Source organism: Ursus maritimus, unplaced genomic scaffold (genome assembly GCF_017311325.1).
Source record: "Ursus maritimus isolate PB19 unplaced genomic scaffold, ASM1731132v1 scaffold_23, whole genome shotgun sequence".
Taxonomy (NCBI): Eukaryota; Metazoa; Chordata; class Mammalia; order Carnivora; family Ursidae; genus Ursus; species Ursus maritimus.
Window position 1 is genome coordinate 44,890,952 of NW_024424786.1, and position 14,086 is coordinate 44,905,037.

The 14,086-nt window shown below is 63.3% G+C and overlaps 1 protein-coding gene across 2 annotated transcripts in view; it reads left to right on the top strand.

Annotated features, from left to right (window-relative positions):
- Window positions 1–387: 387 nt before the first annotated feature.
- Window positions 388–14,086, top strand: part of OSBPL5 (oxysterol binding protein like 5) — a 53,958-nt gene continuing 40,259 nt past the window's right edge. Inside the window, exon 1 of one of the 2 annotated variants that reach the window (XR_005837197.1) lies at window positions 388–476. The gene's annotated coding sequence lies outside the window, so the exon portion shown is untranslated. The remainder of the gene's footprint in view (window positions 477–14,086) is intronic. The other variant, XM_040639616.1, reaches the window with a different exon arrangement.

A 14,086-nucleotide genomic window follows, 5' to 3' on the forward strand; every position in this document is an offset into this window, starting at 1 on the left:
TCTCTTGCACCCTGTAAATGGGAGGACCCTTCCAGGCGGCCCCCACCCTATCCCGCTCAGCACCCTCAGCCCTGCCCAGCGGCCTGACCTGTGGCAGCACACCAGACCAAGCCAGGGAGAAGGGGTGCAGAGGAAGCCTGGGGTCCCTGTGCCCAGCTCCAGCCCCGCGGATCCCGCCCGGGTTTTGTGGCCGCCGCCAAACCCTCCCCCTTCCCCCCTCCCCCCTACGGCCCCCTCCTTCCTCCTCCCTGCTCCTCCCTCGCGCCTTCCTCCTGCGCCCTCCCTCCTCCCCGCCCCCTCCTCTCCCGGATCCCTCCCTCCTCCCCGCTCCCTCCTCTCCCGGATCCCTCCTCCCTCTGCCGCCGCTCCCTCCCAGGGCTCCGCGGTTGGATCAGTCCTCTGGCATTTCCTGCAGCCGGGCCGCGCCGCCAGCTGAGCCCCGCGCGCCCGGCCCGCCGGCACCGAGTCGCGGCACGGTAGGCGCAGGGGCGCGGCGAGCGGGGAGGGCCGGGAACCGCAGGGGAGGCGGCCTGGAGGGCCCGGGCAGGGGCCCGGCGGGGCCGCGGCCGAGAGGGCCTGGAGCGTCCGGCGGGCGGCCGGAGGCCGGAGGCCGGTTGCGAGGGTCGGGGAGCCCTGAACCGCGGCCCGCGGGGGGCCCGGGGACTGGGGCGCAGCCCGGCGCGCCCCGACAGCGGCCTGGCGGGGAGCCTCAGAGGCGCGGGGCCGGTCCCAGGCGCGGGCGGGCCGGGGCGCGGGTGGGGCCCGGGCGTGGGGAACGGCGCGCACAGCCCGCTTCCCGCTTGGTGGGGCCTCGAGGAGCGGGGCGTGGGGGCTTGGCCGTGCGCGCCCCCAGCCCGGCCGACCCTGGGTCAGGTCTGCATCCCGCGTCTGGCAGTCGCTGCCGTGGGCTCGTTCGGAGGGCGGTGGTGTCTGGGCCCAGAGAGTGGGAGGCTGCCTGGGCTGAGGGAGGACCCCAGCCTCACCCACCACCCACAGCCACATCTCTAGGCTCTGACACCCTAAAGATAGAGTCGTAGCAAGTGTTGGGGGGGCGGCAGATGTGAGTCTACGGGAGGGTCCTGTGCACCTGAGAATCCTCAGGAGGTAGGATGTTGGGGGGGGGCGCTGTCAGCCCCTGGGGGCCACTCACCAACCTGGTCTCCCCAGGGGCAGCCACTGCCCCTCCCCCCTTGTGGGCTGTCTGCTGTCAGAAGCCAGCTGGAGTTGGGGCTTGGAGTGTCTGGGGATGTGGACAGGTCCTCTGGGCCGTTGAGGTCAGCTTCTCTGCCCCCACACATCCTTGAGCTGAGCCAGACCAGGCCTTGCTGGATGGAGCAGCTGGTTTGGATTTCTGCCTTTTTGCCATCTTGGGATTTCATGAACTTGCTACTCTGTCTACACCAGAATTTAGGTATGTGTCTGCCGGTCTGCCTGAGCCCCTTCAAAATGCCTTTGACAGGCAGGCCTCTGTGATTGTCCCCAGGGACAGCCCCCAGGCCAGGGAAGGCTCCGGGTGTCACAGCAGGGACGTGGGCACAGCCTCTGGGTTAGATGTGTATGTCCTTGGATTGAGGTTCGCTGTGGGTCCAGGTCCCAGCGCGCAAACACCTGCCCTCAGCAAGAGCAGGCTGAGTCGTCTTTTGGCCGCGTTTTTACCCCAATTCCTTGGTTTTGCAGGGGCCTTGTGGCTCCTTGAACTTGACTGGCTGTGCGAGCAGCATGCAACTCAGGGGCATCTGACGCCCATCCTTCCGGCTCCAAGCCCCCGATGTGCAGATCCCATTGTCTACCGCACGTGTGCGGAGCAGGGCCACGGGTGCCAGGGAGCCAGGCATCTGGTGGGTCTGTCTGCTGTGTCTTACCAGGCTGTGTCTTACCAGGCTGTGTTTAGAAAAGGTGACGAAGCAGATGGGCCGGACGAGGGCCCTCTGACCGGCCTTGTCTTGGGTTGGGGGGGGGCTATACAGAGGCCTGGGCAGGGCGTCCTGGAAGCCAACGGAAAGCTCCTCCTTCCTGGGCCCCAGGGTGCGGAGTCGCGAGGAATCTGTTGTCTCCAAAGCTCTGCTTTTGGCTCTTGACAGAAGGCTGACTGCAGCCCTTCCCCCTTAGCATGGTGTTTACTATGCTGAGAATGTCCAGGATCGATGTCTGTCCTGCAATCTCTCTTCCCGGAAGCTTCCTGAGCCGGGAGAGTGACCTGACATGCTGCACTCGCTCGGGGAGGGCAGAAGCCCTCCGTGAGGAGCCGCTGGTTTGAAGACTGTTGTGTGTCTCCGGCGGCTGTGTTCTGGGGACTCGCGCTCTCTGCCGATTCTGTGGTTGAACCAGTGTGAGTGCGTGAGCACGCACACGCAGGTGGAGGGGTCTCACCCAAGGTGACAGAAGCACGCCCCGCCCCTTTCCCATTTGTTGTCCCAGCGACAGGTGTGCTGGCCACAGCTGAGAAACTGCAGACCCAGCTCCCAGTTGTAGGGATGAGGCCTGAACCCCAGGACGGGGGCTGCAGAGGGCCGAGCACAGGGTTGCACAGTGCGCAACAGGAGGACCCAGACATCCTGACATGAAAGGAACTGTCAGATGTGGTTCCCCCCGTGGGGTCCCTGGGTCGGGTGCCTGGCTGTTGGGAGTGGCAGGGTTGGGGTGGTACAGAAGGACAGTGCTGCGACTTCCCAGCGGTGGCCCTGCGCGCTGCCCCGGGAGGTCCTCGTGCTGCTCACGGCCGTCCTGAAGGAACAGGGTACTGCTCTGGAGGCCGGATTTGCCCGGTGACCGACCAAGCCTACAGGTCTGGGAAACAACTTACAGCCGCAGGATGAGCCCTCCGAGAGGTCGCACCGGCCTGGGCTGGATCAGAGACCCTCACGAGCTGGCGGCTCATCTGGGGCGATGTCTAAGCAGGCAGTGGATCTTCTGTAGGGCAGGGCAGTGGTGGTTGAATACAAGGAACTTGGACTTGGGAGCAAGTGGTTCCGAGCCAGGGCCCCAGGAGCGTGTGCGGGTGGCTGTGAATTTGGCTTCCGCTGGCCTGGCGTCTCTGCCTAGGGGAGTGGGCACTAGCCGTGTGGTCAGGACCCACCCGACGGAAAAGCAGGGCTCGGTCAGGGACTGGGGCTGGGGGCAGAACAATGGGTCCAGCCTTGAGTTCTTTGTCTGGCGAGGTAGCTGGGGAGTAAGCCGTCCAGCGCAAGGAATGTTGAGGGCCCAAGATGTGGGGCACCCCGCAAGAGCTTCAGGGATCCGTAGGGAGGGAATCCCTGCAGCCAGGAGCACAGATCCAGGAGATGCGGGGGCAGGGGGTGCACGATGATCCCTGGGAAGGGCCTTGGAGCCGTCCGGCCTGGCCCTGGGGAGGCCCAGGGCCACCAAAGAACTGGCAACGTTATCTAGGCCATCAGGCCAGGGAGAGACGGTCCCCACTGCTCAGGACAGGAGCTGGTTGGCTGGCTCTAGGGGCTCCAGGACCCTCAGGGGCCCTTTGTCTCACATCTCCAAGCCAGTGGTTCCCTTAGTCTCCAGAGGCCACCTGACGGCCTCTCTTCTGTCCTGGGCTCTCCTCCAGCAGCTCAGACCACACCAGCCACCCAGCAGGCTCCAGTCTCGCCCCTCCGGTCCCCCTCCAGCTGTCAGCCAGCATGATTTTTAAAATATAGATCACGTCACATAGCCTACCCACTTGGAGTCTTCCGTGATTCTCACTGATCTCCAAATAATTCCAGACTCCTTTCCGGGCCCCACGAGGCCCTGGACAGCCCGATCCCTGCCTGTCAGCTCCCCCCACCTCCGAGCTCCTGCACAGACATCCAGCCCCAGGCCCAGCATTTGTTAGTCTGGGGACTTTGCGTTCCCTGTACCCTCTGCCCTGGGTGCTAATGCAGCCCTCAACTCAAGTGTCACCGAGCCCCTCTGTCCCTGATGCGGTGCCCTTTGTTTTCTTAGCAACACTGACCCATGTCCGAATTGCCTCCGTCTGTGTTTGTTTCGTCGAATGACGAGACACGGAGAAGGCAGTCGGCCCAGAGCCAGGACCACGGAGAGTGCTGTTAGCACGTGTGGTCATCACGTACTTGTTGCCTGACTGTGTGCTCAGGGCCTAGCATGTAGTAGGTGCTTTGTGCTCCCGTGAAGCCGTAGGATTGCCCTTGTCTAGGGAAGCCACTGTCTTGAGCACGATGCCGGTCCCGCATCTCTGTCCCGTCCCGTTTTCCCCAGATGCGCTCACGTTCAAAAGGCCCCGCTTGCTGCCCTGCCCCAGGCGCCTGTCATTCCTGAATAATAAACGGGGAGCACACAGTGCTTACCTGGGAGGAGTACCTACTCCGGAGGTGGACTGACCTGCCCAGGCCCCCTCGGATCCTGACGGGGACGCAGGACTCGGGGAAGGTGCCCCACACCTGAACAGTGTCCACCCTGTGATGGGGAGTTCTTTGAGGCTTAATGAGACCGTGAGGGGGCATCTGGGAATACCCCATCCCACAGGTTACTTCCCTAAGGCCAGGCGAGTCTGGAAACCAGGCACAGGCCACGCTCTGCTGTGGAGACAGGCAGGTCCCCAGGAAGGCAGAGGGAGAAGAGGGAGCGGGGCCTCCGCAGGCCTGCGGGCAGGCAGGGTGGCGCCTTTGTCCCTCAGCCTCAGCCACCCTGGGAACAGTGGCTTGCGCACAGGACTCCTGCCGTGGCATCCTCCTGCTGCTTCCTGGGGTGAGTGGGCACCGGGAGGTCACTTAAAGGGCCAGCTGACGCTGAGGAGGAGGGACGGGACGTGGAGGGGCGCCCATGGGATTTCCCTGCCCTCCTAGAGGGCTGAATCTGTCAGAGGGCCGCACATCAGGTTTCCTGGGCCACGGCAGCCCAAGGGGACCAGGGAGCAGCAGGGCAGCTAAACGGGAAAGCCAGATCTACCTTATGGGACGGACCCCACCTCACTTGTCAGGAGGGCCCCCAGATCCAGAGCCCTTGGCCAGGGAACAGGCCGGGCTGCACTCAGACCTGAAGTCCCCGCGCTGTGGGATGAGAACTACCGCCAGGGGCCCGCGCTGCCCGGCAGAGCCCAGGGAAGAGCCCTTCTGCCGTTACTTACGGTGTCAGTGGAATGTGGGTTTCTGTGCCTCGGCTGTTTCGAGAGACCGCTCCTTCGCCGGGGAGTGGGGGTGGGTTTCAGTCTCTTCTCATTTGTACCCTGGAGGTGGGGAAGTCTTCGGGGATGCCCAGGGATCTGGGGCTCTTGCCAGCATGGCCTCCCCAGGGCCTTGGGGTTGTGGGCTCCTCACCCCAACCCTGGGAGATGGGAGGGGCGCTGCCCCACACCTCCTGCTTGGACCCTAAAGAACAGAGTGGCTCTCTGAGGGTTGGGGGACTCTGTTTCCCCCTCTCTGCAATGGCCCCTGAACAAAGCCCTCTCGGGGGTCTCTGGGTTAGCAGCATAACCCTGTCCCGGGGAACCCTGGAGAGGGGGCATGGGGGACGGGAGCCCTGGATCCCTGTCCCCCCAACCTCGGAGCTGCTGCGTTGGGCTGAGCAGGGCGGTGAGATGGCTCAACAGCCTGGATTTGGAGCCACAGAGATGCTTGACCCAGGTCCCCAGTGCCCTGCATGGACCTGGGGTGTCAGGGTAGGGGTGAGGCTGAGCGGGGGTCTGAGTGGTGGATGATGTCAGGGCCCATGGTGGATTTGGAGGCCTGGCCAAGGAAGATATGGCTCAGGGATTCTTAACCCCAGGTGCTGGGGGAGGCAGTCTCTTTACCTCCTGGAACTGCCTTTGCCCGTCTGTAAATGTGGGCCACAGCAGCCCCGTGAGAAAGCAGGAGATGGTCTCCTACGTCTGTGTTGGGTAAGCGTCAGCCACACCTTGGTGGCTCTGGCCCAGCTGCTCATGGGCTAGGAACCAGTGTTGGTCAGTGTTGACACAAGGCCAGCTGCATGGTAGGACTGTGGGGGTGCTGGGGAGGGGAGGGGGAGCTGGGACTTCGCATTAAAGCCGAAAGCTGAAAGCTGAACCGTAGGTGTGGAGAGGTGGGAGGAGGTGGGACCTGTCACCTGCACCTCTCCACCTTGGCATATGCTGTTCCCCTGCCCAGAAAGCTCTTCCAGCCCTACAATGGACCAGATGTTTGGGAAAGCTCAGGCCTGGTCTGCCTCCTTCTCTGTGGAGCCCGCGGTCTTCGGGGTAACCTTGCAGGAGTCCACCTCACCCCCTCTGTCCTTTCCCTTCTTATGTGTCAGGCCTCCTGCTCCTGGCCTGACCCCCTCCGATCTGAGCCCCCGGCTCCCCCTTCCCACTCGCTAGGAAGATGTCATTTGTTTTTCCCTGGCCGGTCAGTGAGCTCCTGCTTCTGTTTGCTTGGTTTGGGTGTTTTGTTTTATGCAGAGGCAGGGAGAGAGCTGGAGCCCGTTAAGCCGGACACCCCGGTCTGTAGACACCGTCTCTGCAGAATGTGCTCCGACTTGCCGCGGGGGCTCCGTGGGTGCCCACGCCTGCCGGTTAGGACATGGGCTCCGCGGTCCACACTGGCCAGGCGTCCCTGCCCCTCCTCTCATACGTCACCCGCCGAGGGGCCCTGGGCAAGCCCCAGGAGCTCCAGGCCTTGGTTTTCTCATCTGTGAAACAGGCATCACGGTGGTGAGAACCGTGTGGGAAGGGCAGCGCCGGCCCACCCTCCGCGGGTTCCGGCGTTGCCGAGCCGCTGGGCTCTTGGCACAGGGAGGGACCGACTCCTTATCGTCAATTAAAACTTTGATTAATGGCTAATGCTTGTGAAATGTTTAAACACAGGAACCACACAAAGGAATACAACCAACCCCCACTCGACCAGGTTGTCCTGTCTGTCTCTGTTTGCTCCGGGCTTCAGGCCTGGGAAGTGGAGCAGAGCGCGGGTCCCTGACAGCGCGCGGGGGCCCGCACCGGCCCTGCTCCCCGGAGGCTGTCCCGGCTGGCTGACCTGCCAGCGAGTTTTTCTGTTGTGACCATATATGGATGGGTCCACAAACAACTGCAGGCTTCTCTGGCTGGTGTCCCCTTCGCATCCGCTCCGAGTCCTCATCGTTCTGGCGTCGCAGAGAACTTGCAAAAACAGCCTCGTTTGCGCGGTCACAAGTGATGAGCCCCTGCGCGTCTTCCCTGCTTTGTACAAGGAAGGCACGGTTTAGTTCCATCCTCCCGTCGAGGGGCGTTCGGCCCGTTTCCAGTTTGTCCACTTTATCCCAGGAGTGTGTTTTGTGTTTGGGTCTCACTGGGCGCGTAGGCGGGTGCTGCTCTGGGGCTCTGGCCCAAAGTGGGGTCTCGGGGTCTGAGGGTGCGCACCCGAGCAGCCCAGCTGGGTGTGGCCAGCGATGAGGGGCACGGGACGGCCACACCCCAGACCACGGTGTTCCCCTCTCTCCACAGTTGCCCTTCTGAAACCAAACGTGGCATTTCCTCCAGGCTGGATGTGGACAATGCCCCAGTGGGCCTTTCTCTGCGGCAGCTGGGGGCGGAGTCCTGTGGGNNNNTGGGGGGGGGGGCACCAGGGTCAGCCCTCCTGCCCTGCACTCTAGAACTCTGGGCCGGGGCGGGGGTGCGGGGGTGGGCTTCCGGGTTCCCTCCCCCTCTCTGTTATCCCACCAGATGGGGGCTGCCGTCCGAGGAGGGGGAGGAGCTCAGCTGCCCACGGAGCTGGTGTTGTTAAAACAGCCCAGAGCACATGGGAGGAGGAGCGGGCAGTGCCCGGGGTGCCTGCGTGGGGCTGACTACGTGAGTTTCGTGAGTGGGGCCTCTACTCTGCAGAGCCCTGCCCAGAACCCCAAGTGCAGCAAAAAAGGGGGAAAGACATCTTTCAGGCAAAGGGGACGTGGGTCCATCACTCTGGTGCCGCCGGGCGGGTCCATCGGGCGCATTCCCCACGCAGGGCCACCACTGACAGATGCCGCGGGGCCCTGCCGGCCTGTCCTCCCCCCGCCTGCCAGAGGGCAGCCTGGGCCACGTGGGGGGGTGGTTTACGCTGCGATGGAACGAATGGCAGGAGGAAGACACGCAGGCAAATGACTGTCCTCCCAACCCGATCATTATTTTGAACTGTGTCTGCTTCTCAGTTTATTTTTAAATCTCGAAGGCGCGAGGAACACGCTGTTTATCTCCAGTGCGCTGCTCTCCCCAGCGTGGCCATCCGTCACTTCCCGGGCTGAGCGGAAGTGTCTCGCCTCGGCTGCCCCCGGCCGCCCGCCCGCAGGAGAAAGAGTAACCCGGCAGAGGGCACGGCTGCCCTCGGGGACCCACTCCTTCCCCAGAGGGGGCTTGCCCCGCTAGACAGCAGACCTTTGGACACATTCAGTGGAAATCTTTCCAAAATAGTTGCACCCACAGGATGCTTGGAAGCCTTTAGGTGTGAGAAATCATTTAACCCTTTCCCGCAACCATTCATTTTTACTAGGGATTAACATTTTTTGAAGGGTTTGAGATGAGCTCTCTCAAACCCTTTGGACACACCGATGCCATAAGCCCTACCAGCATCCCTGTTGGATAGACGGGCACGCCAGGACTCGGAGAGGCAAGAAAACCTGCCCGAGACCACCGGGCTGGGATGGGAACCACCTCGCCACATGCCCCCCGCCCCCGACAACGCGGCCGGGACTGTCTGCCCCTCTGCTAAATGGCCCCAGATTCCTTTTCTTATGCTTCTCGTTGGAGAGTTGTTGGTTATGTTATTTTCTTCTCTAAAAAGCTTGGTTCTGGGGCCCCTGGGTGGCACAGCGGTTAAGCGCCTGCCTTCGGCTCAGGGCGTGATCCCAGCGTTATGGGATCGAGCCCCACAACAGGCTCCTCTGCTGGGAGCCTGCTCTTCCTCTCCCACTCCCCCTGCTTGTGTTCCCTCTCTCGCTGGCTGTCTTTATCTCTGTCAAATAAATAAATAAAATCTTTAATAAAAAAAAAAAAAAGCTTGGTTCTGCTTCTAGCCCGCTCTTGGCGAGGCAGCCAGATAAATAAGATTGTCAGAAACGCGTGCAGACCACGAGTGAGTGCATGCTGCAAGACACCTGCGATTCGCCCGAGCGTCGTGAGCGAGCGCGAGACTGCAAACGGAGGTCCTGACTTTGAGAGGCTCTGTCCTTGTGCGTCCTTCGTTTTCGCCGGGGTCTAGCGGGGACCCTCACGGTCTCTAGCAGCAGCGAGCAGGTGTCCAGTGCTCACCCGGACACAGACCTTTGGTGTGGTGCACAGCCATGTGCTCCGTTCAAGCTCGGGAGAGGCCCCGGGGCGGCCGTTCTCCAGTGTGAGGCCAGGGCTCAGGCCGTCCACGCCTTGCCCACCCCGCCAGCCAGGGAGCCCCAGAGCCCCGGGTCGCGCAGGAGCTTCGCGGCCAGATGCCGGCAGCTTCATGTGAATTGTGAGCGGGCAAGGGGACTGCAGAACAGAGTGTAGAAGGCGAACCTTTCCAGGCGGGCAGGACGTGAGCTTGGGCCCTACAGGTGCAGCGTGCCTGCTGGGTCTGGTTGGTCCAGGCGGGGCCCACCTGGGACTGGCATCCCGGCCGCCCCAGGTTCTGACCCATGACAGGTATGGTGCTTGTCTGGGGAAGCTCACAGAGCCGATCTCCTGTGTGGTTTTCTGTATCTACGTTCTATTTTATGGCAGAAGAGGCCGCTCTGGCTGAGACCCCGGGAAACCGAGGCGGGGCCTGCTCGGGTGGAGGGAGCACGGGCGCCCGGCCAGCCTGGGACCCCACACTCTGAGCGGCTTCTGGGGGTTTTCAGTGGCTTAATCTGTCCGCCGCCGCCTGTGCTGTTACTTTAAAGCGTGGCCCTGTGATCCACTCACTTCTTTTTACATAAGCCAATTTGTATCTAAAAAGAACCTTCCAGTTGCTGCTGTGGTAGGAAGTCATCATTGCTTGTGATACAGAGCAGGGCTGCCCGGAGCCCGGAGCGGGGTGTCTGCGGCGGCAGCTCAGCGCCCCGGCCGCCCGGCCTCCCTGACTCAGAGGTCGGCAGGACAAAGACCAGACGCTCCTCCCTTGTCATGGTCAGGAGGCTGGAAAGGGAATGTAAAGAGAGGAACACCGTGCCCAGGACCAGCAAGGAGCAGGGCGGCCGCGGTCCCCTGCTTCCTCTGCTGTCTTCCCACGTTTCGGGGAGCGTAGGTGATGGGCATATTTGGAGTCTGGCTCTGGAGGCAGAGGGGGCCCTCGGTGGCCCCATTCCAGGGGCTTCCAGCAGCTGGCGGAGTGGGACAGACAGGCTGCCGCTTGGACCGCGGGAGGTGACCCCAGCCACGGGGCCGCGACGTTGCTGCGTTGCCTGGAGACCCCTTCCCCAGGAGACGGGCTGGCATCACGGGGTCGTGGGCCAGTTTTCTGCCGGGCGTATGCTGGGCCGGTGTCTCTGCAGCACAGGGCTGGGAGGCACTGCTCGCGGGGGGCAGGGCAAGAGGCTGATTTGTTCAGGTGCCAGACAGGGAGCAGGGAAGGTGGTTGTGTCCGAGCAGAGCTGCCCGCCATGTGGAGTGGTCACTCTCCTCCAGTCTGGATAGTGTCCAGAGATAGAGGGGCCTCGGCCTCGTCCTTGGGGTGGAGGAAGGGAGCACCCACTCCGCTTTGGTCCAGCTGTTCCTGCTCACAGCTTTGACCTTGAACTGAGGGCCTGTGTTCCGCCAGGGGCTGCTGTAACAAAGGACCACACACTGGGCGGGGGCCCAGAACCAGACAAGCTTAGTCTCTCCCAGTTCCGGAGCCAGGAGTCCAAAACCGAGATGTGGGCAGAGCCCTCTCCTTCTGGAGGCTCTAGGACAGGAACCTTCCTGCCTCGTCCAGCTTCTGAGGCTGCTGGGGTCCCTGGGCTGGTGGCCACGTGGCTCCAGCCTCCCTCCTGTCTCCACAGGGCCCCTTCTGTGTCTGTGTCCTGTTCTCATACAAGAGCCCAGTCATTGGATCGGGCCCACCCTCCCCGTGTGGCCTCATCTTCACTTGGTCACATCTGCAAAGATCCTATTTCCAAAAATGGCCACAATCACGGGTCCCAGGGTTAGGATGTGGACGTATCTTTGGGGGGGGACACCATTCAACCCTCTGCACCCAGGATGGGGTGGCCAGAGCGGGCAGCAGCCAGGAGCTTGCTGCGACCCAGAGAAGGGAGAGTTAAGAGCTGGGCTCAGCTGACCAGGCTGGTGGAGAGGAGAGGGATGGTTCTGGAAACATGGAGGTGACATCACAGGTGTGGCCACACCATCTTCCCAGCAATCCTGGGTGTGACCCCAGGGGTTGCCTTGTTTTCCACACGAGAGGCAAGGAGCCTCTCGGGTGCCCAGAGCTGAGCTGGGGATGAACACGGGGTGTGACCGCTGAGGGGACACTCACCCCAAGAGGGAGGGGGTATGCACGTCCTTCAAAGAGAGCCTCCTCCAAACAGAAGAGGAGAAAACAGTGCAGTCTCCCCCAGGGCCCTGGACTGTGGGCCCTGGGAACAGCTCCTTGGTGCCCCTCTGCGGTGGGGGCTGTTTCGGACACGCACGCACACACACACTCCCGTAGTCCCGAAGCCCCTTCCTGCCCAGATCTGGACCACTAACACGGGGGCAGCTGTGCCTTCTGGGGAGGCCGGGCTAGCGGGGACATGGCGGCTGATTGGGTCCCTCCTGATTGGCGGAGGGTGTGTGTCCGCGTGTGGTGTGCGTGTCTGGGGAAGGGACGGTGAGCACTCAGGGTAGAGAAGGGAGTGTGGGGACCCCGCACGCTTGTGCACCAGCACCTGGCCCCCAGAGTGCACGGATAGTGTCCAAGGACCAGGCTGGCCCGCACCCTACGCTGTGGGCACCTGGCCAGGGCAGTGGCTGCCCGTGGACACGTCAGGTCAGGGAGAGGTGATGATCAGACAGGAAGGAAGAGAGAGGAGGGTGCCCTTGCCTCGGGGGTACTCCATCGTGTGCTGGGCAGGGGTGCTCGGTGGCCCTGATGACTTGCAGGGGGGCCGTTGGGAATCACACCTGCCCTGGGCAGCCCAGCGACCGTGTATTAGGGCCAGGGCCTCTGAAAGGGGCTAAGCTGAAGGCCTGGGGGGTCCTGCCGGTGGCTCTGCAGCAGAGGAGCAGGGGCGCTGGCTGGGCTGGGTTCCCAGCCGCTGGGAGTCCGTGCTCTTGGGGGGCTGCTGGCTACAGAGGGGCAGGCCACTGGGACGCTCAGCAGTGGCCTCTGCCTCCTCTTCCCCCTCGTGGTCCTGCGGGCTCAGGATCATCAGCACCTCTCCTGTCTCGGGGAGGGTAGGGGGCCTGCGCCCGGCTGGCTGTCACCTTTTCAGCAGAGATGCCTGGCTCCTTTTTAGTCTTTGAAACTCTGAGCCTTCCTGGGGGGGATGGGACTCGAATGTGCTCATTTCTTCTCTTGCTTTAAGCCTTTTAAGAAATTCTCCCTTTACGCCTTCAAGAGAAAGCTTTCAGCTTCTCCTTTTTCACTGTGTAGCTTGGAAAATGTCAGGCACACAGAAGCAGAGGGGACAGTGCCACGGAGGCCCCTCGGCACCCTGCTGCCGCTGACGCCAACCCCAGAGGCGGCTGTGTCTCGTCCACCTGAATGCGGTTTAAAATAGCCCTCTGTGCTCCCCCGTCCTCCCCCACTCCCATGTTGTCCTTCTTGTGCTACCTGCCTTTATCACCACCGTCAGGGAGGGAGGCGTCCGGAGGAGCCAGCCTGTGTCCCGGGAGGCGGGGGAGGGCGACGGGCCCCCAAGGCTCCCCTCCAGGTCTGCGCCCCATTCCCGGGACGGCCCGTGGCCATCCACACCTGGGGCGCTGTGTGCCAGCTCTGCAGAGCACAGGCAGTGGGGAAGGTTCTGGAGGTAGCGCCCCGATGACCCCTCGAGAGCTTGAGGAGCTGCCGGTGGGGTTGAGCCCACCCTCCCAGAAGACGCCCGGGGGTGGGGGGGCTCCAGGCGCTGTCTCCTCCCTCCGGAGCGGTGTGCTTCTGGGGCCAGGGTTCCCAGCCTCTGCCCCCTCTGGTGCCCCCCCCCTTGGCCACTCAGGCAGAAGAGAGGTCAGTGGTCTAGTCAGCCCAGTGTGGATACTGAGCGCCTAATGTATACACATCCGGGTGGGTTCGACCCCCAGGAAGCAGGCATTGGCACCTGCTACTTGGCCAGTGCTGGCCGGGCACCGGGCGCCCAACAGGCGGCACCCAGCCCCGGGCCCTCCCGCCCCCTCGGGCCCCCTGCCAGGCCTTCCCCTCCCGCGTCCCCCGCGTCCCCCCGTCCCCCGCAGGATACAGCGCCTCCACTTCTCCTTACTTATTTTCGGCTGGGCGATGGCTGCGCTGGGGGCGTTTTCCTACTGTAAAGCCGCACGCGCTCATCGCGGGGCCCGAGCAGATGGGGGAGGCCCCTGTCACACACGGGTTTACACACACACGGACGCGATAGTCCTTGTCACCGCGGCCCCGCCTGGCGCTGTGGCACGGCCTGCTCCTCACACCGGGCGCCTTCCGAGCCCCGGTTACAGACGCCGAGCCCGTGGCCCTTGTGTGGCCACGTTCAGGGTCCTCAGCACGACGCTCCCTCACTTGCCAGCACCCACCCGTGCGTGGCGCTTTCCCTCCGGAAATAACACCGCACAGCACGTCCCTACGCAGACACCGGGAGACGGGCTTTTATTCCGGATGGTAAATCTCCGGAAGTCGGATCGCTGGCTTAAAGGATTCGAACACGTGGTGGTTTGCCTCACATTTACAAACCCCTTCCTCTCTCCCCCCGTCCGTCACCCGCCGTCCACTGCGCCTGCCTCTGAGCTGGGCCAGCGCTCAATCGCTGGGCTGACCTGCAGGGTGCAAGGTGGGGGGGGTCCCCAAAGCACAGCGCTTCCCACTGACCAGCAGACCTCAATCTGTCACTGTGGGCCAGCCTGCGTCTGTGACGAGCCCGCCCCACCCCTGGGCAGCTCAAGGTCCAGGGCAGCGCCACACCAGGCCCTCTGGGGACACACAGTACGAGACACATCCAGCCTGAGGGCTGCAGCCGAGCACCCCTGCTCCCGCCTCTGCCAGGCTCAGCTGGGCCCCCAGGACCCCCGCCGCCCAGCCCCCGTCCCCGGGCAGGTGCCCAGGGCTCCGCAGCCAGGGCGACACCCCCCCCCCCCCCC